Source organism: Ailuropoda melanoleuca, chromosome 8, assembly GCF_002007445.2.
Source record: "Ailuropoda melanoleuca isolate Jingjing chromosome 8, ASM200744v2, whole genome shotgun sequence".
NCBI lineage: Eukaryota > Metazoa > Chordata > Mammalia > Carnivora > Ursidae > Ailuropoda > Ailuropoda melanoleuca.
In genome coordinates, this window is record NC_048225.1 from 103,375,540 (window position 1) to 103,398,886 (window position 23,347).

The 23,347-nt window shown below is 49.0% G+C and overlaps 1 pseudogene; it reads right to left on the reverse strand.

The window, feature by feature from the left end:
• Window positions 1-13,545, reverse strand: part of LOC109489462 — a 50,649-nt pseudogene extending 37,104 nt beyond the window's left edge.
• Between the last annotated feature and the right edge of the window lie 9,802 nt (window positions 13,546-23,347).

Consider the following 23,347-nt stretch of genomic DNA (forward strand, 5'->3'; position numbering starts at 1 on the left):
CGCTCTCTCTCTGTCTAATAAATAAGTGAAATCTTTAAAAAAAGAAAGAGAAAGAAAGAAAAGAGAGAAAGAAGAAAGAAGAAAGAAAGAGAAAGAAGAAAGAAAGAAAGAAAGAAAGAAAGAAAGAAAGAAAGAAAGAAAGAAGGAAGGAAGGAAGGAAGGAATAAAGAAAATGACCTTTGGATTAAGCCTTGAAGAAAGTGAGGGAGGTAGCCATGAGGATATCTGGGGGAAGGTCATTTTGTGTAGGTGAAACAGCATGAACAAGTACACATGGTTTGTGTGTTGGAAGGACGGCATGTGCAATGAGCTGCAGCAGAGTGGATGAGAGGAAGAGGAAGAGAAGATGTCAAAGAGGTGACAGGGAAGGGGAATGCTTTCATCTTTACCCTGAGTGAAATAATGAGTTTTGAGTAGAGAAGTGATATGATCTGACTTAGGCTTTAACAGAGCATATCTGGTTGCTGTTTTGAGAGTAGACCAAAGGGAGGCAAGAGCAGGAGCAAGAAGGTAAGTTAGGAGGTGAGAGATGGTGGTAAGAAGTGATGGTTTGAAGGTGAGAGGTGATGGTGGTCTAATTCTGGAAACATGTTGAAGGTAGAATACTCAGAATTGGCTAATGGGTTGGCTGTGGGATGTAAGAGGAAGAGGAGCCAAATATAACACTTGTTTTCAAGTAACTGGAAGAATGGAGTTGCCATTTATCTATGTTTGGTAAGACTTAAGAAGGAGTTGTGTTAGGGTAAACACAGGAATTCAATTTCGGACATGTTAAATTTGAAATGCCTGTTAGACATCCAGGTGGAGATGTTGGATAGACAATTGGATAGTCAAGACTGGAATTTTGGCAAGAGGTTTAAGCTAGAGATACAAGTTGAGGAATCATCAGAGATAAATGGAATTTAAAGTCCTGAGGTTGAATAAAATCCCCTAAGGAGTGAATACGGATAGAAAGCTGAGTACCCCAGAGCACCCCAGCATTTAGGAGGGTGGGTAGCAAAGACAACTGTGAAAGAGTGGCCAGAGAAGGAGGAATCAAGCTAGGGAAGCGTATGTGAAGCCAAGTGAAGATGTCTTTCAAGGAAGACTTGGAAGATGCTCTTTGTCAAATGCTGCTGAGAGAATGAGAAATGTCCCTTGGGTGCGGCATGTGGAGTCCATTTGCTACCATGACTGGAGCAGTTTTGATGGCATGTTGGAGGCAAAACCCTCACTGGAGTGGGTTGGAGATAGTATGAAAGGAGATCTATTGGAGACTGAGTATTCTTTCAAATAATTTTGTGTGAAGGGAGGACGTAAGTTGAGGACTTAACTGAAGGGGAAAATGGAGTCAAGAGATGGGTCTTTTAAAGATTTATTTATTTAGAGAGAGAGAGTATGAGCAGGGGAAGCAGCAGGCAGAGGGAGAAGCAGGCTCCCCGCTGAGTAAAGAGCCCGATGTGGGACTTGATCCCAGGACCCTGGGATCATGACCTGAGCCAAAGGCAGACGCTCACCCGACTGAGCCCCCCAGGCGCCCCGAGACAGGGTTTTTTAAAGACGGGAGACACAGTAGCATGTTTGTGTGGAAGTGATGAGAAGGGAGACACGAATGAAACAGGAGAGACAGAGGGGAGGACAGCTGGGGCAGAATCCTGAGCAGGGGAGAGTCGATAAGAGCTAGTGTATGGGTGGAGGGCTTGAGCTCATCAAGGAGCACAGACAGCGTACCCCCAGAGTGCATGGGCAGAGTGCATGGGCATAGGAGCAGGGAGGTGGGGGGATGGGCTAAGACCTTCAACTCAGAGTGAGGATGAAGGAGGAGGGTTGGAGTTTGGGAGGGAGGAGGGAGAGATGTGAAAGCGTTGTCAGGAGAGTGGGAAATATGGCATGTCCGCTATGCAGCATGAAGAGTCATGTGTGATGAATGGCCATGGATTTAAAGCCAACCAGTCAGCATAGCTGTGCATTGTTCCCAGCCATGTTCAGCTGCGCAGGAACGGGGGCAGTGTGGAAGAAGAGGTTGGGTTTAAGCAAAGTTGAGGTTCGACAATCAGTAAGAGCAGGTATGGCTCTCCTCATTTAGGTTCCTGCGGCTCCGAGAACCACATGGGCTGGTTTGCCCAAGATAGTGCTAGTTTATGCCTGGTTTCCCAAGGTCATTAGTAATGGTGCTCCCTTTTACTTTCAAAACTGTTTCGATTTGGGTAACAAATGAAATGGTCATTCTACCTAGAGCAAGTTGGGGCCACGGGGGTTTTCTCAACAGAGCGTACATCATTGTTTGACTTTTAAAAAACCCCTGAATAGATTGTAAATTCCTTGAGGTCAGTGTCATGTTTCATGCCTTCTGTCCCCCATAACTAGCGTAACTTTCATCTGCGGCCTTCTTGGCACTCAGTTAACCCAGCAAAAACACGGATGACTCAGGACTAGAAGAGCCATTGAGGACAATCCCAACGTTAGGCAAGCTCTCCTCAATCTCAAAACAAAGGAAGGGGATGGAGGCAATTTACACTCCAAGAGGACCTTTCATAATCCTGCTCGGGAGGATTATGGAGGCAAAGTACGTAAGAGTAGAAAGGAGACCAGTCAAGACAGAACTATGCAGGGGGCAGGCTGACCTAAGGAAGGATTTCAAGCTCAAATGTTCTGGTTATCTGTTGCTGTGTAACGAATCACCCTAAAATGTAATGACTTAAAACATCAGCAATAGTTTCACTATCTCTCACTGTCTCTGTGGATCCGGAATTTCCAAGGGGTTGGTTGGGCGGTTGTGGCTTGGGATCTCTTTTATGGTTGCAGTCAACAGGCTAGAGCAGGAATAGTGGGGGATCTGAAGAGTCTGGGGGCTGGTGGGACATCTCACTCTCTTCGTGTAGTCACAGGGCCTTCCTGCTTGGGCTGATCTCAGGTAGCTCCTAGCATGGTGGCCTCAGGGTAATCGGACTGCCGTGGTGTCTGAAAACTTCCAGGACAAATGTCCTGGTGACTTAGCTTAGCAGTCCCAGTGTTGCTTCTGTCCTAAATCTGCTCCGTGTCAAAGGAAGAGGACATAGAAGTCACTTCTCAATGGGAGGAATGTCAGAGTCACTTCATAAGATCATATGGGATGGGCAATATTGTTTGGTCCCTTTTTGGAAAATATAATTGTGGCACTTAGTTTGGGTTCTTCTACCTTCCTTCCTTCCAAGGAGTCTTGTTCGAAGGCTGAAGACCCCATGCTTTTTTTGTTACTTTAACCATCTTTATGTTAAAGATCCTCCCCAAATGGAACTTCTCTCCTCGCTCCCCTTCCTGATACGTGGTGATGTGTGTAAAGGGTTTGCTCAATGACCAAAGGGTTTAGAGGAGCGTGGAGATTACAGGCTGTACCTCCTCAGAGAGAAGCTTGATGGCATGACGTGAACTGCCCCAGTTCACCCCTTCAAAAAAGTGACCAATATGACCTGACACATTAGGTTTTATTGATGTGGAACAAATTACCACAAGTTTAGTGGCTTAACGTAACACACGGCTGTAACCTCACCATTTCCACGGGTCAGGAGTCTGGCACGTTTTAGATGGGTCGTCTGCTCATCGGGTCACAAGGCAGCCATCAGTGTGTTAGCTGGTCTGTTTTCATCCGGAGGCTTACGTACAGAAAGGGCCGGTTCCAAGCTCACTCAGGTTGCTGGCAGCATTCATTTCCTTGCACTTGCATGACTGGAGTCCTTGTGTCCTTGCTACCAGTTAGCTGGGAACTCCTGTCAGCTACTAGGTCTCAGGCCCTTGGCCATGTAGCCTTCACAGGCCATTTAAACAGAGTAGCCTAACGCATGAACACAGAGAACAAACTGGTGGTTGCCAGAGGGGAGAGGAGGGGGAGATGGGGAAATTGGGGAAAGAGGAGTGGGAGGTGCAGGCTTCCGGTTATGGAATGAGTAAGTCCACTGGGATGAAAGGCACAGCACAGGGAATCTAGTCAACGGTATTGTATTAGCGTTGCGTGCTGACCAGTGGTAGCTGCACTCGTGGGGAGCATGGCGTAAGGCACAGAGTCATGGAATCACCATGTTTACACCTGAAACTAATGTCTCGTTGTGTGCCAACTGTACTCATATAGATCAATAAAAAAATATTTAGACTAACGGTGGCACACTATAAAAGTTCAACAAATGTCAGGTATCATTAAAAAAGGGAGAAAAGACAACAGTTAGAGCCACAATAAGCAAGCAAGCAAACAAACATGGCCACATACCTCTTCAAGGCCAGCAGCAGAATCTCTGTCATACATCCCATCTCTGACTCGGGGTAGGCCCTGTCTCTTTTAGGTCAGGCCCACCCAGAATAATCTCCTTTCCAATTAAGTCAGTGTCAGCTGGGGCGCCTGGCTGGCTCAGTTGGTGAGGTGTCTGCCTCCAGTTCAGGTCACAATCCCAGGGTCGTGGAATCGAGCCCTGCATCAGGCTCTCTGCTCAGCAGGGAGCCTTCTTCTCCTTCTCCCTCTGCCTGCTGCTCCCCCTGCTTGTACGCACATGCTCTCTCTCTGTCAAGTAAATAAATAAAATCTTTAAAAAAAACCCCAAAACCCCAAAACTCAAAGTCAACTAATCTGGAACCTTAAATACTTCTGCAGAATCCCTTCACATTGTCAGATAATATAACATAATACTGGGAGTGAAATCCACCCAGCACACAACCCCGCCACACTCAAGCACAGGGGACCGATTACACGGTCATGTACTCTGGGGGAAGGGACTCTCAGAGGTAATCACCCTTGATCTTGTGGGGATCTTCTGGATGGTGGGTCTCCTATATTAATGAGGTTAAAGTTTTTGGAATCAGGAAGGGATGTGGTGTCCTTAAAGGGAGCTGGAAAAGTGACGGAGAAGGAAGCCTCGGCCTCCTTAGCTGCTGGCGTGGGTCACGAAGAGCGCGATCGCCCTAGAGCTGTGCTTACGGCTCCCAGTTAGGGAACTAACACAATAGATGATATTTTTTAAAAAGCAATTAATAAAGAGATAAAGAAAAAAGATCAAAATAAATGGAAAATTGAACCTGTAATAAGACACAAGATAAAAAGAGGGCAACCATAAAGTTAAAAGTGATAAAGAGAAACAAAAAATATCATTGAGAACAAGCACTTTAAATGAAATAAAAGAAAGAGTATACAATAGTAAGAAAAGACAAGGCACATTAAGAACAATTAAACTGGGGGCACCTGGGTGGCTCAGGCGGTTAAGTGTCTGCCTTCGCTCAAGTCTGTGATCTCGGGGTCCTGGGATCGAGCCCTGTGTCGGGCCCTCTGCTCGGTGGGCAAGTCTGCTTCTCCCTCTCCCTCTGTGATCTCTCTTGCTCTCACTCTCTCTCTCAAATAAATAAATAAAATCTTGGGGCGCCTGGGTGGCACAGCGGTTGAGCGTCTGCCTTCGGCTCAGGGCGTGATCCCGGCGTTATGGGATCGAGCCCCACATCAGGCTCCTCTGCTGTGAGCCTGCTTCTTCCTCTCCCACTCCCCCTGCTTGTGTTCCCTCTCTCACTGGCTGTCTCTATCTCTGTCAGATAAAAATAAAATAAAATCTTAAAAAAAATAAAAATAAAAAATAAAAAAAAAATAAAATCTTTAAAAAAAAAAAAAAGAACAATTAAACCGTGCCAATGATTAAAAGGACCAAATAACTTTTAAAAACTAAAATAATAGGGGCGCCTGGGTGGCATAGCGGTTAAGCGTCTGCCTTCGGCTCAGGGCGTGATCCTGGCGTTATGGGATCGAGCCCCACATCAGGCTCCTCTGATATGAGCCTGCTTCTTCCTCTCCCACTCCCCCTGCTTGTGTTCCCTCTCTCACTGGCTGTCTCTATCTCTGTCAAATAAATAAATAAAAGCTTTTAAAAAAAAAAAAACTAAAATAATAAAAGTAGAGGTGCCTGGGTGGCTCAGTCGTTAAGCGTCTGCCTTCAGCTCAGGGCATGATCCCGGCGTTATGGGATCGAGCCCTACATTGGGCTCCCTGCTCCACTGGGAGCCTGCTTCTTCCTCTCCCACTTCCCCTGCTTGTGTTCGCTCTCTCACTGGCTGTCTCTCTCTGTGTCAAATGAATAAATAAAATCTTAAAAAATAAATAAATAAAAGCTAAAATAATTAAATAAAATGTAAGAACCAAGGAAGTAAGGAACGATAGTAAATGTGTCTAAATATGGAGCAACAGATTCAAAAGCCCGGCAACCTCACATTCGGTTAGCCAGAATTCTTGGAGTGGACGCATCCCTAAAATCCAACACACATTTGTGAGAGCATCTTTCTCAACCACGGTTCCTCAACCAGACCACAGAACACAGAAAGATTAGTTGAGCGACTATTTTCTCAGTGCTCCCCCAAACAGTACAGAGCTGGTAGCACTTAAATGCACAGAAAAGAAGTTGATTTGCTGTACACAGTGGTTTCCTGGAGCGTTAGGGCCTCATTCTCTCACCAAACTAGCTGATCTAAGTCAAAAAGTATGCAAGCGAGAAAGAATTGGTCAATGTGGCACACAGTTCTGTGATGTTTTTGAGAGACCAGTTTTAGGTGAGAAGTGGAAACTGAAGTCAGACTCCTGGGACGTTTTCTTCCTCAAGAGTTGTGTGGTCATGTGATAACTGACTGAAGCCCAGAAGTCACTTTGGATCCTTTTCTGAAAATAATAAGGCCATCAACAGATGTCTTGACTTCACCCAGAGGAATTCACAGAGGTAGCAGAGAACATTCATTTATTTGATTTTATTCCATAAGCCTTCTGGCCAAAGGCCCAGGGAGGACTTGGGATTGGTACCCTTTTTTAAAAAAATAAGACTTTTCCAAATTCACATTGGAATGGGCCAAAACTATCTTGTAAGGGAGGACCAATGCCAGAGCAGCTCCCGATGATCCTTTCTTTTCTTCCCCTCCAGCATTATATAAGTGAAAGACCAAATGACTGCCAGCTTGACACAGTTGTCCTCATCCTGGCCAAGGGACTTCTATAATCCCACAGGCAGTACATCCCAGAAGGTAACTAGGAGCACAGCCTGCTAAATTCTGCTTGATTTCTAAGCTGCATGGATATCGATCGTGCTTTCCTTAAAACACTTATTTCCTTTTTGTATTAGTTACCCGTTATGTAACAAATTACACCAAAACTTTAGTCACCTAAAACAACAAATATTAATTAGCTCAAGCTTTCTGTAGGTCAGGAATTCCAGAGCATCTGAGCTGGGTAGGTTTTGCTCACAGTCTCTCATGTAGTTGTAATTGGGATGTTGGCCAAGGCAGCTGTGATCCAAAAGCTTGCATAGTGCTGGGGATTTACCAGGATGGCTCATTCACATTCATATGGCTTTTGGCAGGTGGCCCCAACTCCTCTCAGGTTCTCAGCTGGAAGCCTCAGCCACTGTTCATGTGGATGTCTCCATAGGCTGTTTGTGTGTCCCCACAATATGGCATAACTTCCTCTGGAAAGAAAGATGAAGAATGTGTAGTCCTTTTATGACCTAGTCTCCAAATTTACACATTGCCGTTTTTGCTTGATTCTATTTCGATAAGTGAATCACGAAGTCTAGCCCAACACCAAAGGTGGGAGAATCAGATTCCATCTTTTATTTTTATTATCTTTATTTTTTTTAAAAAAAGATTTATTTATTTTAGGGACAGAGAGCGCACTTAACAGGAGGAGAGGGGCAGGGGGAGAGAATCTCAAGCAGACTCCCCACTGAGCGCGGGTCTCAATGTGGGGTTCCCTCTCACAACCCTGAGATCATGACCGGAGCCAAAAATCAAGAGTCAAACACCCAAGTGACTGAGCCACCTAGATGCCCCTAGACTCCATCTTTTAAAGGGAGAATTATTGTAGAGGAGGAAAAAAAAAACCTTTTCCCTCTACCCTCTTAGATTCATTCCGTTGGGCCCTGCAAATTAGAATGACAAAAGACAGATTAACAAGAGAAAGACAGTTTATTAACACGGGTAGATCTCATAGATGAGGGAAAAACAGTGAACCGGGATGAATTTAGGCTTCTAGCATCTTGACAAAAACCAGCAAATTTGCAGAGAAATGGCAAGCCAAAGGAAAAGGGTTTTAGGCTTCCAAGGGTGGCAAACTGTGGGAAGGAACATATACGGGGAAAGCTCATGGAAATAAGGTTTGTTATGTAGATTCCTCTCTGTGCTGTCTCTGGGCTGATAAGAGTCTCTGGTGATTAGGGGCCAAAGCCTGCTTCCAGGCAAATAGTGGGGGAGGGCAGCAGCTTGCTTGTTTTTTTGTTTTGTTTTGGTGTTTGCTGTTTCTTAGTTGTCTTCCGGGCAACACAATCCTTATGCCACAGCGGCAAATTTTGGTGTGGCATATTCTGACCCCCTATCAAAGAACCTGTGGACACATTTTAAAACCGCCACACTTGTCTTCTGCAGCGAGAAGAACCGCGCAGCTCCCCGGGTTGTCTCTCTGTCTCTAGCCACTCACCATGTCCGTCGATGGCTCTTCGTATCATTCCTTTTTCCTGAATCCTGGATTTCTTGGACCTCTGTTCTTCTCCTTCCACATGTTTGCTCTGGGCCACCCTATGCTCACACGTACCACCTTCGGGCTGCTGTTTCTCCAACCCAGGGGTTGGCGTATGTCTTATGAAAGGGCCACATGGTTTGGAAGGCCAAATGTTCTCTATTGCAAATACCCAGCTTTGTTGGTATTGTGCAAAAGCACCCGCGGACAATGCAGAAATGGATGGGCCTGACTGTGTTCCAATAATATTTTATTTGTACAACTGGCTGCCAGTCTGCTGGTCGTAATTTGCTGACCCTTTTTCTAATTTTTCTTTCCCTCCCAGACCCTTCTCCTGGGCTCCAGATAAATGCCCAGCAGCCCTTGGGGTGTTTCTCCTTGGATGCCTCAGAGGAGCTCATACTCCTCTCTTCCTGCCCTGCGCTCCCCGTCTTGAACCCAGTTCTCTCTTGTGTTCCCTATCTTGTAAGTGACATTGCCATTTGGTCAGTTGCTGTCGCCTGAGAGCTGGAAGTGATTCCTGCTCGCCCCTCTCCCTCACCTCGCACATCCAGTCGGTCAACCTTGAGTCTGCTTCCCAAAGTTATCCCTTGGGTCCATCTCCACCGCTACTACTCAGTTTCAGTGATCATTGTGTCCTTCCCGAAGTACCCTAAGAGCTTCGGTGCTAGGCAGAACAGTGGAACCCAAAGATGTCCACATCCTAATCCCCAGAACCTGTGACTATGCCACCTGACATGGCATCAGGGACTTTGCAGATGTGAGTAAATTAGGGCTCTTGAGATGGGAAGATTATCCTGGATTATCCAAATTGACCTGATAGAATCATAAGGTTCCTCACAAGAGAAAGGCAAGAAGGTCAGACAAAGGCGGGAATGTGCCAATGGAAGCAGAGATTTGCAAGGTGCCCTTTGAAGGTGGTGGAAGGGGTTACGACCCCAAGAACGCAGGTGGCCTCTGGAAGTTGGAAAAGACAAGACATAGATTTCGTACTCAAACCTCCAGAAGGTACCAGCCCAGCCAGCCTCTTTGCTTTAGCCCGTGAGCCTGACTTTGGTCTTCTGACCTCCAGAACCTAAGACAATACAGTTGTGTTGTTTTAGGCCACAAATGTGTGGTCGTTTGTTACGGCAGCTATAGAAAATGAATACACCCCCTCACCCTTCATCCAGTCTTTCTCTATTCTCCACCCCACCCCAAACACAAATATGATCTGTCACATCCTCATTCAAAACACTTCCCTGACTTCCCTGACTTCCCTGCCTCCCTAGGATAAATGCCCAGCTCCTTGCAGGCTCCATCATGGGTCCCCAGCAGTTTATACCCCATAAATTCATCCACTGAATTTTACATCATGTTGTCCCTCCATTAAGACGAAATGTTTCATCTGCTTGGGACCTGTTTATCTTCCCTCTCCCACCTGACTAATGCCTGCAAGTCATTTAGATATCGCTTCCTGGGTGATGGTCCTGCCCCCATTCGGAGTTCAGGTCCTCAGTTAGAGACGTTAAAGTCATTTCCCTATCACACCCCTGACCCACTTTATTGCTCTGACTTGCGCACTCAGAGACTGCACATCTGTCTTGTTCACCTCTCTGCGCCGAGCACCTTCCATGACGGCTGGTGCACTCGAGTGTGCTGTGATGACATCATGGATGAGTGGTGGGTCTAGGGAGACTTGCTGGAGGCAGTGGTGAGGGGCTCCAGCGCTGCGTCACCTCCCCTTGAGATCACCGGGGAACGAGAGCCCACGGGGGAGAGAGAGACCCAGAGCCGACTCGGGAGCAGGTGGGAGTCTGAATTGCCCTCATTTCCCTTCCTGCTCGGCCTGGTGGGGAAGACGTCGGGAAGGGGAATGGGGCGTCACTGCCCTCCTGCTACAATTAGCTGAGCCTTTCATTTTTCTTCTACAAAGAGGAGAGAGCAAATCAAAGGGAGATAAAAGTGCATGTCCCACAAAGGACATCGAGATGAGGGGGAAGGAAGGGAGGGTGGTGGGACAGAGAGGCAGAGGCAGAGAGAAAGCCCTGCGGCCCAAACAAAAGCCCAAAGCCAGCTGATCCCAAGGATCAGACACAAGGACAGGAAGAGAGCAGACCGCGTGGGGATCAGCAGCCCCGTCAGCCAAGGAGGAGAGGGAACGAAGGAAGATAAAAACACCGATGTGAATGGCCAGGGAAGAAGGTGGAGAGGGACCCCAAATAGAGTTGGGACAAAAGCATGAAAAGACAAGATTGCCACCATCCCATGAGCATCCACCCAGGGAAAGCAAAGAGGGGCTGGAGACAAAGGAGGAGAGGGGAAGGCGGAAAGGGAGGGGGCCCAGCCAACTGGCTCTGTGCCGGGGACAGGGCTGCGAGCGTGGGGGGCTCAGCAGTGCCTCCTCCACGGGGCTCAGCCGAGGCTCAGGGAGGGAAGGGAGAATCAGGGTACTGGCCTATATTTGATGACAGAATCCTACCTGAGCCGCTTTCATGTATTTGAACTGCCTATAAATAGAATTTAAGGGATGAACACACAAAAATCATGTGGTCATGAGCCTTCCAACACGTATGCTTTTGTGTCTGACTTCTTTCTTTGAACATGCAGCTACATGCGGTGTGGCTGGGTCGTGATCATTGCTGTATAATATTCCATGGTGTAAATATAGACTTATATGTATATAGCCTTCTTACACCTAGTGGGGACTTCTCATCAGGTCCACAATCTCCTATCTGAACCCTTGGAACCAGATGTGTTTCAGAATTTTAGAAAGATGGTAAACAAAGACGTGAGGCACAGATGCCGTATTACACAACTCCATACGCGGGGTGCGCGGAAGTCCCCTGTCGTCGGGTGCGTGAATGTTTGTGCAAGGAAATGGATGAATGCTCATCCCAGAAATAGCTTCACTTCGGGTCAGGTTTTGCCACCAGATGAGTTCAGGCCAGACTGGGTTATGCCTCCAAGTCAAAGGTGACACTTTTGGTTTTCAGGGCTTTTGTTGTTTCAGGATTTAGAACTTGGTGTGGTGGACCTATAGTGTGCTCGTTCCCAATAAAATTTGCTTCAGGAAAGCCTGGCAGGAAGAGGGCTTGAATGCCAAGGTATGGGTATCAGCAAAAATCAGAAGCAAAGGCCCAACAGTGTTTAAGCAAGGAGACCCAGCCCTGAAGGGTTGATGGAGTCGGCCGAATCAGGCTCAAACCCTGACTGCGAGAGACGGAGAGGACTCTTGTGTGCTTCTGCTGCTTCCCTCCCTGACTGCCCCGTCCCTCTGAGCGTTGTAAATTCTTTGTTTTTATAACCTCAGCTCTTAATCTTATAAATTGTTGATTATATTTTTTGTATCATTTTAAAGCTCACTTCTTTCTTTTATGCTTTTAAACCATTGGTCCTCTGTTCTGTTTTACTTATCTTGATTATTCCTTATCTCTCTTTTGTCCTTTATAATTTTATATTACGATCTTTTAGCTCATCTTATCTTCCTGTTTTATTGTGCTAGTTTGTAGAGACTGAGAAAAGGCCCTGTAGTTTGGAGGAGGAAGCATTGATCCTTTGCCCCCACCCCTCCCTCCGAGCCCGACTGCTCAGCGCTTGGGAGAGTTTCTCTCCCTAAGGAGATTTCTGGGCAGTGGGAAGCCCTCAAAATTTAAGCTCAAGCCTTAACCAAGAATTGGTCCTGGGGCTCTTGAGCCCTCGGAAAACACCTCTCAAAGCAGGAGGCTGTTCTAAATGGTGGGGATTTATATCTGGTTAAATATTTCTTTGTTCTGGAAGATCAGACCCTTGGTGTCCTTAACCCAGCAGAGATGCCCTTCCCTGTCCCCACCTGCTGGCAGGCACTCCTCGTCCTTTTACGTTCTCAAGAATGCTCTGCGCCAAGGATGCAGGGATGTGTGTGCAAGCCTCACACCAGCTGCAGGGATTTCTTTTCTGGAAGGACGGAGAAGGCATTGTTCCCTCGAGTCAGCCATGAGTGAGGATGTGGCCCTGTGCTTAGGTTGCCACGTGGGGCCCAGAGAGCAAGCAGGAACTCTATTCGCACCCCACTCCCACCTGGCAGAGAGGCCTTTAACAGCCACACTGACCTCACCTTAGACCCAGCTGGGGGGAAGTTTGAGGCCTCCTCATGGGATTTCTCCAGAAGGAAGAACCCTTTGGGAAACGCACTGAACGGGGAGAGTGGCTGGTTACACCCTCTACTCAGAGCCAGGCCGAGTCCTAGACTCACCCTTTGTCCTAAAGGGGTGCACATTCAGTCAATGCCCCTAGGAGGGGGCAGACCCCCAGAGAGAAGGGAGACCTGGGAGAAGTAGGCTTAAGAGTGCTTTGGGGCCCTGAGGACCCCCTAAAAGAAGGCTTATGTAACCCCTTCTCTGAGGAAGAGGAGGGCAGGCCTGGGAAGCAGGAAACCGGCGAGAATGGGGCTGCGGGGCACTCAGAGGTTGAAGTTTGTTTGAAGTCCTGTTTTTTCCACATCCCAGTGCTCCCCCGAGGTTCCCAAGCCTTCCCACAGGTTTTGTCTGAACAGTGCCAGCCTGCCTTCCCCCCCACACACACCCTAGCTCAGAGCAGTCAATGGGGGGCCTGTGTCCTGGGCCTGGCTGGCCCTCCCCCGTCAGTGCAGCTGGGACACCGCCCCCCACCCAGGGGACCAGGGGCTGGGCTCGGGCACCTCAGGGCTGTGCGGCTTCGGGAGAGCTGTGGGCTGAGCTGGGGCTTATTTTAGTCCCTTTCATCAGTTAGCTGCACACTGCTTTTTATACCATTTTAATTATCTTTTTATTTCTTTTTATTTACTTTATCTTTTTTTATGGGCGGCTATATATATATTTTTCTCTTCCCGTTTGCTATTCCTTCACCTTAATAAACTGGGTGCTGGGGCGCCTGGGCTCAGGGGAGAGCCTGGAGGCAGCCCAACCAAGCAGAAAGGGCTGGACGCGGCCCTCTCCGACTGGACCCCCAAGTCCCCTTGTCAGTCGCGTTTTGTCCCCAGTGACCCTCCGGATGCTGAAAAACTCCTTTCTGTGGGCTTCAGGAGCCACCAGGCTGGGATTCTCCCCCTGGGGCATGATGGTTTTACCCATACTGACGACGCACTTGAACTAGGAAGACAGAGGTAACACTATTTTCCTAACGAGAAAGGTAATAGGTGTGGATCAGCAAGAAACGCAAACACAGAGGATCGGGATGACGTAAAAAGCGCACGTGCCTCAACTCCCCCAAATCCTGCTCGGGACTCCCAGTAGCCTTGTTAACACAGTACGTGTGTGGAAATGTTATCTGAAGCATACATACCGCACAGGCATGTTTAAAAGTCGGTAGGTAAGGCCAAGTCGTCCACCCAAAATGCTAAGCCCATTTTTATCCCTACCAGCCGCTCCGAAGAGGGTCCCTCTGCCCTTCGTCTACACCCTCGGCAGAGGGTCTAAGGCAGACCTTTCAAAATTCTTCTGTATCGGCCTGTCTGTCCTGCCCCCCGCACCCCCCCCGTACCCCTCCCTCCCCCGGATTCGGGGCTGTTTAGATTCAGGAAATGGGGTTGATGTGAGTGACCCTCGTCCATTAATCACTAGGAGATGCGCCGTCCTTGCGGGACAAAGCCCCTGCCCTGGCCCCACCCCCAGGCCAGCTGGGTGCCGTCACCGCCACCGCGGAGGGCCCGCGCGTCCCAAGCCCGTGGCCAGGAGCGCTTTTAGCAGCTCGGCGGAGGCAGCGGGAGACCCCCAGGCACACTTGACATGGGCGGGTGCCTATCTTCCTCTTCATGTGGGCAGACACCCACGGAGCAGCACGGCGGAGTCATGCCTGAAGGTCCGTCTGGATTTTTCCCAAATCCTGATTCTCTCCCAGAGGGCGTGGGCAGAGCCTTCCCCTCCACACCCTCCCACCACATCTGACAGCTTCCATCACTCTGGGGAATCTTCCCAGGACCGTGTGTGCGCCCGGCAAGGGGCTGCGGTTAGGAAGCTGGGTCTCCCCGCCAGCCGGCGGCTGTGGGGTGGGCCGCATGCGGGTGGGCGGGGAGGAGGGGGTGGCGACATAGCTTCGGAGATAGTCCATCCGCAGGCGAGAGAGATGAGCGGGCGGGGCCCAAACGCAGGGTAAACACCTGAGACCAGGTGTAAACAAGGCCGGGGTGGAGGCAGTAGGAAAGAGGCAGAGCTGAAGCTGGCTGCGAGGGGCGCACCCCCTCATGTCCCCCCCCCCGCTCCCGGGTGCCAACCGTCTCGCCAAGGCCTAGCAGCTGGTTGGAAGGTGACAACTAGTCACCATCCCAGACAATCGCTTTGACTTCTTTCTCTCTGAGTTAGCTAAACAGTTATCTTTGACCTCAAAAATAACAGCCCTAAGTTTTTTATGACCCGGAAGTGAAGGCAGACACCATCTCCTCCTTCTCTTCCAGTGGTCGTTCCTTAAGAAAGGACCCCACCCCGCACCCCGAGAAGGAGGGGTGAGTGGGCCTCAGCGTGTGGTGCCAACCGCTGGCCACCTGGGGTCCGCCTGGGGGTAGGGGGTGTGGGGTCCCATATGCTCCAGCTGCCCTCAAATGGAGCAAAACATCTTTAAGGAGAAGCAACTGCAGTGAACGAGCATCCCGTTATCATAGAATGGGTTACCCCACACCCACCCCAAACCCCCCTTCCCTTAGCAGTCTCCACTCCAGAGCCTGGGAACACAAAAACCAGTCTGTTTTCTGCAGCTCTAGGTGACTTTTGACAATGTCCTGGCCAGTTAGACATAGGCAAAAACCTGTCTGGCTTCTGCGAAACCCTTGTTTGTTTGTTTGTTTGTTTGTTTTAAATTACTGGGACAGATGTGTCTGGCACCATGCCTTCTCTTCTTGCCCACCTGGAATGGGGATATGATACCTGGAGCTGTGGCATCCATAGTGTGACTCTGGGAGAAAGGCCAAGGAAAATATAAGATCTAACGTTAATATTACAGTGCCCTAACCCAATGCCAGCTACTGACAACTTTGACTTCTGGTTATGGAAGGAAAATAAATCCCAATTCATGTAAGCCCTTGTTAGTTGGCTTTTCTGTTTCTTGTCTTTGAAAAGCATTCTTAAGTGATAAACTTGTTTATGGATGTTTTCAAAGCAAGAAGGCTTAAAGGGGCCCCTCAGCCTTTCCATTTGAACAGGAGATGCGTCACCAAGGCCCTCGGTTTAGGATCGAAGTATCTGGAAGGACGTCTATCCTTCCCCAGCATGACCTGGACCTTCTAGCTCTGTGCACATTGCCCCCTCACCCAAAACGAAGTGCCCTGTGTTGTTCGCTCGGTTTAGGATAAATCTAGGCCCCTGGGCGGAGTGCCAAAGAAGTAAAAAAGACAGCTTTGCTCTGACGGTCCCTCTGCTCCTCTGTTCCCTGAGGATCCCAACGTGTGCGCCTGAGACACAAGCCGTGTTTTGGGCCTCACTCCCAGGGCGACGGTACGGCAGCTGCCGAAGTATGCTCTTGTCTGCTCTTCACATCCTTCTTCCCTGGGATCCTGGGAGCTCCGAGACCCCATCTCATGAGGTTTTCCAGACGAACTCTGCTGATTCAGACAACACAGAAAATAAAGAGCGGACCCCAGGGAGTAAGCAGAAGGAAACTAGAGTCCTCACTATGTTCTCACTTTACTGCCTCGTAAGGCGATACTCATCCCCTCGCTAATCCTTGCTAAGTGCTCCTCCTCTCTCTCCTTCAAGGGCTCCCCTGCTTTTCCTCCTTGGCCTGCCCTCCAGGCATCCTCTATCCTCCACCTCTCCTCCCTCTCATCCCTCATTCACTTTTATGGCTTCCATATCTCCTGAAACCCTGGTTTCTTTCCCCAGCCCAGACTGGACTCCAGCCTCAAATACCCAGCTATTCCTTGCACGTCTGCACCTGCACTCTATGAGCTTAACAAGTCCCTAACATAAATCTTTCCCCCCAGTCTTTTCCTACCCCTTTGTACCTTCATGGCACCATTGCCTCCTCTGTTAGCTTCCCGTTGCTGCTAAAACAAATTACTAGCCAGTGGCTTATAACATCACAAATTTGTTATCTTACAGTTCTGGAGCCCAGAAATCCAAAATGGCTCTTACTAGGCTAAAATCAAGATATTAGCAGGGCTGCATTCCTTCTGGAAGCTCTAGGGAAAATCCATTTCCTTGTCTTTTCTCACCTCCCAAGGCCACCTGCATTCCTTGGCTTGTGGCCCCTTGTGGCCAGCAGTCACATCACTCAAGCTCTGTAGTGTCCTCACATCTCCTTCTCTAAACATCCTGGCTCCTTCTTTCTTTTTCTCTCTTTTTAAAAAAAATATTTATTTACTTAAGCGATCTCTATGCCCAATATGGGGCTTGAACTCATGACCCCGAGATCAAGAGTCACCTGCTTTTCTGACTGAGCCAGCCAGGCACCCCCTCCTTCTTTCACTTGTAAGAATCCTTGTGATTGCATTGGGCCCACCTGGATAATCCAAGCTTACCTCCCCATCCCAAGATCCTTACTTCAGTCACATCTGCAAAGCCCCTTTTGCCATGTAGGAAACCTATTCATAGTTTCCAGGGATTAGGACTGGACATCCGTAGGGGCCATTGTTCTACGTACCACACCTCCCGTTAGCAATAATTGCTACCGTTACGGAACATGTTTTATAGTCTAGGCTCTGGGCTGATGTTTTTTTCCAAAGTGTTTTCATGCACTATTGAGACAATACAAAATGAAAAAAGCCCTCTGGATTCTCAAAATTCTATTGGCAGGAGGCAAGCTGAGAAAACACAAGCTAACTTTCATGAACAGAGAGGGAGGACACAGAGGTCAGAAGCAAGAGTTCAGATGGTAGAGCCAAGAAGAGCCATGGAGAATTATTCCATCTGCCTGTTTGGATTTCAGAATTGTTATGGACCACTTTCCCCCTTTGAACGAGAATATATTTAGCAGCTATCTTATTCCTCTCCTACTTTGTATACAGGGTATGATGGAGGCAGATATCTCATCTCTGTTTAGCTGAAAGAGGAACCTTTCATGGGAGTCTACTTAAGAAACTACACCTGTGGGCACCTGGGTGGCACTGTCAGTTAAGTGACTCTTGATTTTGGCTCAGGTCATGATCTCACGGTTGTGGGATTGAGCCCCAAGTTGGGCTCCTGGCTCGGTGCATAGTCTGCTTGAGACTCTCTCCTTCTGCCCCTCCTGCTTGTGTACTCTCTCTCTAAAATAAATAAATAAGTCTAAAAGAAAGAAAGAAAGAAAGAAACTAACTACACCTGAGGGGCCTTATCTGCACCTGTACTTGATTAGGTGATGAGATACAGCTGGTGCTGCCATGAGGCGAGACTTTCAGGTTTTGCGGGGTGGGGGAGGGAGCATAGTTGGCATGCCAGAGGAATGTAAACATTAGGGGCCAGAGGGCAGAGGTAGCCAGCTTCCAAGATGGTCCCCATGGCTCAGGACTTCTGAGAATCACACCTCTGCATTGTCCCTTGTGTGCCGCTCCAGGAGCATGAGCGAAAGTGATGCCATATCCCTTCTGGGGCAGCTCATCAAAGACTATGGCCGCTGTTTGGGGTACGTTATCTCTCTGTCTCTGTGGGGGAAGCAAGCTGCTGTGCTGTGAGCAACCCTATGGAGAAGCCCGCGTGGTGAGGAAGAGAGACCCAGAGCCAGAAACACCCCGAGAAGCTGCCTCCAGAATCCTGACCCCCCGAAATTTGTGAGATATGTTCGTTGTTTCATGTTACTAACTTTTGGGGTAATTTGTTAGGCAACAATGTCTATTTCGAGAGGCTGAAGAGGCATGACCGAGGGCATCTCTTAAAGCAATCGCACTGTTCAAATGTCTTTAAACAGCTCTGCTGACCGGAGCCTCTTCCGTAGCCGTTCCCTCTGCCCTGGATGCCTGATTTTCACATGGCCAACTTCCTTATCCAGCTCGCTCCAGAAAGTTTCTTCTGGCCGCCCAACCCAAAGTAGTGCCTCTGTGACTCATTTTTACGCCTTCCTGCGGTAACTCTCTGCTTAGCATTTCTCACTCTGATATATTTGTTTGGTTTTTGTTATCTGTCTTCCCCACTAGAATAGAAGCTCCATGAGAGAGGGAGTTTGTCTCTTGCTCAGCACCTAAAACCATGCTTGGCACAAATAAATGAGCCCAAAGAACTCTCGTTTCCTACCAGCACTTCTTGACAGCTGTCCCTCCTATCTTACCAAACTACTTGAAGTTTCTTTTCAGTACTCCTGTTTCACATATTGTTCCTTCTCCTAGAATGCTTTTTTCCCTTCTTCCTCTTTTGGTGAAGACCTATGCATCTTTTTCTTTAAGTTTTCTTTCTTTTCTTTTCTTTTCTTTTTTTTTTTACGATTTTATTTATTTATTTGACAGAGAGAGAGAGAGATAGCCAACGAGAGAGGGAACACAGGCAGGGGGAGTGGGAGAGGAAGAAGCAGGCTCCTAGTGGAGCAGGAATCCCAATGCGGGGCTTGATCCCAGGACCCCAGGATCACGCCCCGGGCTGAAGGCAGATGTTTAACCACTGAATCACCCAGGCACTCTGATTTATTTCTTAATCTGAGAGAGCGTGTGTGTGTGTGTGAGTGCACGAGGGGGCATAGAGCAAGAGAGAGAATCTCAAACAGACTCCCCCATTGAGCCTGGACCCTGATGCGGGGCTCCATCTCACGACCCTGAGATCCTGACCTGAGCTGAAATCAAGAGTCGGATGCTCGACCGGCTGAACCACCCAGGTGCCCCAAGACCTATACATCTTTTAAGAATCCAGAGCTTCTCCCACCATAACATTTGCTATCCCCTGGTGTGATCAATCGTCTAAGTGTCTATGACCTGCCAGACGCCTGACTCTGGAGGTCCCGGGCTATGTTTCCTTCACCGCTGTGTCCCGGAAGACCTGGCAGTGCTAGCCCTGTGGCCCTCAGCGAGATGAGTCTCGAGACAGGGAAAGGCCCTGTGACAGGTGGCTGGGGTTCACAGAATCAGGAGGAGGAGTCACGCCGTGTCCTCGCCCCTAGGGCCTTGCTCCCTGCTCGCTGAGGAAGGGGTGGGATTCGTTCTGTACCCCCATAGACATTAGTGTTTGCACCTAAGTAAAACCCAATGTGTGACTGGATCCTTGAGAGAGCCTGATGAATTGTGAGCACCTGGAAATCGTCTTGGGGATGGAAGGAGGGACCTCAGCTGTCAAGCACTTGAACCCCAGAACAACTCTGTTCATGTCAAGGGGGGGACGCTGGAGCAGACGGGTCCTGTGGAGCTCCCAGGGACACTGGGACCTCTGCTCCCCTTCGCTAGTCTGTAATGCAGACTGCCAAATTGCATTACTGTCTGCCTCGCTCTCCTCCCATAGAGGGGCTGGAAGGCCAAGCGGCGGGGGTGGGGGTGGCATGGGTGATAGGAGGGAATATATGAATTGGGAGGCAGGAACAAAATGGAGGAGCAGAGAAAGAAGAGGGGCTACTGCTGGCTTGTACAATTTAAGACTCTCCTAGTTTGAAATTTCCAACACAGCCCCCTGGATGGACGACATCCCCCCCACCCCCAACATAAAAAGCCCTTTCTCAGAACAAAAGCCCTGTCACCGAAAGCACTTATTTAACAACAATAACAGCAAAATACACTAGGCACAAAAACATTTTTCTCAAAAATTTTTCTACTTCAATTCAACAAATATTTATTTTCCTGAAAAAGCAGAGATATATAAAGAAATAGAAACATGTGGATTTTTTTGTTTGTTTTTGATTGAAAAGCCTATCGGCACAACCAGGAGAACAGCATTGCCCCAGTGAGCCAAAGCACAATGGGAAAGCATTTTTAAAATAGAAAAGAACACTAATATATAAATATACCAAGGTGATTGTAAAACACAGTAGCACCTCGATGCTAGAGTGGGGGAGGGGCCTCATGCTTGCAGGCAACTCGTGTTCTGTCTTCCCTTCCCAGTGGCCTGCTTGGGCACACGGGTTAATCTAGGCTGAGCCTTCATCATCATGTTAATAAACCATAGGACCCAAGTGCACATGTAAAACCATCATTAATAAAGATATGCCCCACTAGCCAAAAACAAGGTGAAAATTCATTTAGAAAGCAAGTGGGAGTCCAGAGAGCCAGCTTTGGATAGAGAAAGAAGACTCACTTTCCCCATCTGTAAGATGGGTTTGATGGCTTCTACTGTTCTTTCAGGTGCTAACAGGCTGTGACTCCAAAGGGGTTAGTCCAGAATCCAGGGGCAAACATAGTGGAAGAGATAGGCAGATCGCATGAGGAACCTTATGGTTACCTCTGTTAGAAACAAAGAACCAGGCCAAAGGAATTGCAACCCCAAAACTCCTCTAGGGAAAACCGGTAGGTCTGTCCCAAGTCCTAGTGGGAGCGTGTAACCTGTGCGCCATGATTCCTTGGTCGGTTTCCATCCTGTGTGAAATTGATCTTTGCCCCCTGCTGTGGGTATATGTATGTTTCAGTGATGTGTGTCCTGCAGAATGTGGAGCTGGGCACGTGTGTGAGATGGTACCAAGCGGGGGACAACCCTGTCACCAGGCAGAACTTGGCCAGGCTGGTGTCAGAGAGAGACAGCCATACCCCAAGTCATACAAGTCGGTGGGAAACGAGGGCAGGTGCTTTCTGGTCTCTGTGTCTGTGTGTGGCCATGGCCAATGCAACCAACAATCACTCTGGTTTGCTCAGAGTTGTTCTGAGTTCTTTCCATCCCTTCGAGGGTACTGCCAATAATTCTAGTGTTTGCAAAGGTGCTGCGAACACTGAGGGGATCTCCCGGGTGAGAATGGTCCTCAGGGTACAGCTTCCCCGTGTGTCTGCCTCACTGCCTCGGGGCTCCCTCCGGTATCCTTCCTGGCCATGGAGCTCTTGTCTGCCTCAGCGGCCTCCCTTCCTCTGCTCCTGTTCTCTGTCCCCGCCCAACCCACACAGATGCACCCAAGGGGGACCTGCCATGTCCTCTGCCCCCTGCCCCACGCCCACAGACACGTCTTTGGTGAGGGCCATTCCCTGGCTTAATTATTTGCAGATCTTCTTTCCCTTTTGGGTCTCCCAAAGTCCAAAGACTCCTCAGGTAATTAAACCTGGAGGGACGGGCAGAAAGAGACCCACCCCCTGGGCCTTTGGAATCGGGCTGGGCGATTAGGTCATAATTGATCTTTATTGTTGCAGCTGAAGATTATTTATCCTGCTCCCAGTGGAGCCTGTGTCGCCACCTGCCCCACCCCCAGCTTGCTGAAGCTGAAGCTGGCCTGCCCTGGAGCCTGGAGCCCTGTCTTCAGCCTCATCCAAGGTGGACCTGGGGACAGTGGCTTACTCTCTTTTTCTCTGTGGGGGCCTCGAGAGTTGTGCCCCCCCTCCCATCCAACCAATGACTTTATTGCATTTCTCAGCCTCCTTGTCGCTGCCACACCTTTTGTCTCTCTGGGCCATCTCAGCCCCTGGGCCTCCCATCTGTGACCAGCCCTCCTGGGGACCAAAGCCCAGGGTCAGAGAGAAGGGCTCAGGCATGTCCCTACAGCAGCCTTCACTCCCAAGTTCTGAGAGCTTTCCCAGGCATGCTCTGGAAAGGAAACCGGAGCGGGAGGAATGAGGTTCCCTAAAAATATATTTAGATTTCCCAGTGGAGGGACGAGTGGGAGGGAGGAAGGCAGGACTGTGAGTTACACTGGACATTCAGCCCCACTCTGTCCCCAAGGCACGGAGGCTCCTGTTGGAAAAAAAAACCTCCCTGGAAAAGAATGGAAAAAAGAAAATTCTTCCACCCACAAATAAATCTCTCAGGGCTGTCCTGGGCCGTAGAGATTAATTATATTATTATTTGCGATAATAATATATTTTATGGCATACTCTAAAATATTTTTACTGATTTCATTTTGCTCATCAGCATGACCTCATTTGTCCGGAGCGATGAGGGAGGGCAGAGATGAGCAACATGTCATAAACAAGGGAGCTGAGGACAAGTCAAAACCAGAACCCGAGTGCCCTGCCTCTCCACCTCCGATCAATTATGCATTTCCTTGTAACAATACAGGGGTCTCCTCTGGGAGGTTGTGACTTTCATTTGCTGAGTAGAAATCCCCTAGTAAGATCGCAGGGTGCTGCTCAGCTACCCTGACGGCGGATTCAAGGTCTCCTACCGCTTTTAAGTGGCAGGTCCCTCCTGGGCCCACCAGGGTCCTGCTCTAGAGGGTGGTACCCCTCTGAGCAAAGGGCCGACTACAGCTACCATTCCTCCATGCCTGCCATGTGCCAGGGTCTGTGCTGAGACTTTACGTGAATTACCCCATTTAATTCCCCCAGTAAGTCTGGTAGAGGGCTCTCTGATCAGTCTTATCTCTCAGACGAGGTGGTGGGATCAGAGAAGAGCTTACCCTAAGGTCACACAGCCAGCAAGAGGCAAGAGCCAAGATTTAGGCCCAGGACCTCCCAGACTCTGGAGCAAATGCCTTAACTGTGAAAGACGCCCGATGGGACAAGTAGCTCTGAGCTGAAAGGGAGCACGTCTCAAGCTTCCATGACACCAGCTTAGAGACATTGGTAAGAGAAACCAAAGGGCAGCAGAAATGAATTCAGGTCAGAGGATGTGAGTGCACCCAGGGCCCCTCCAGATGGCCTGCTTGTGACGACAGAGTACAGGCGAGGAAAGGGAGGCCCCCAGGGGCCAAATGATGTGCCCGGGGCCAAATGGCAGAGCCGGAACTGGAGCCCAGGTATGTGGCTTGTAGGCCCTGAGCTGTCGCCTTGACCCACCCCAGGTCACTGGCAGCTTCCTTCTTCGGCTTCATAGCTTTACTCCCCACTGCCTGCCGTATCTGAGGCCGTCAGCAGAATCCATGGTCATCACCCTTTTCAGCCTCTAAAGAAACTTCTCGGGTTAAAATAAGGCCCCAAAACACAAG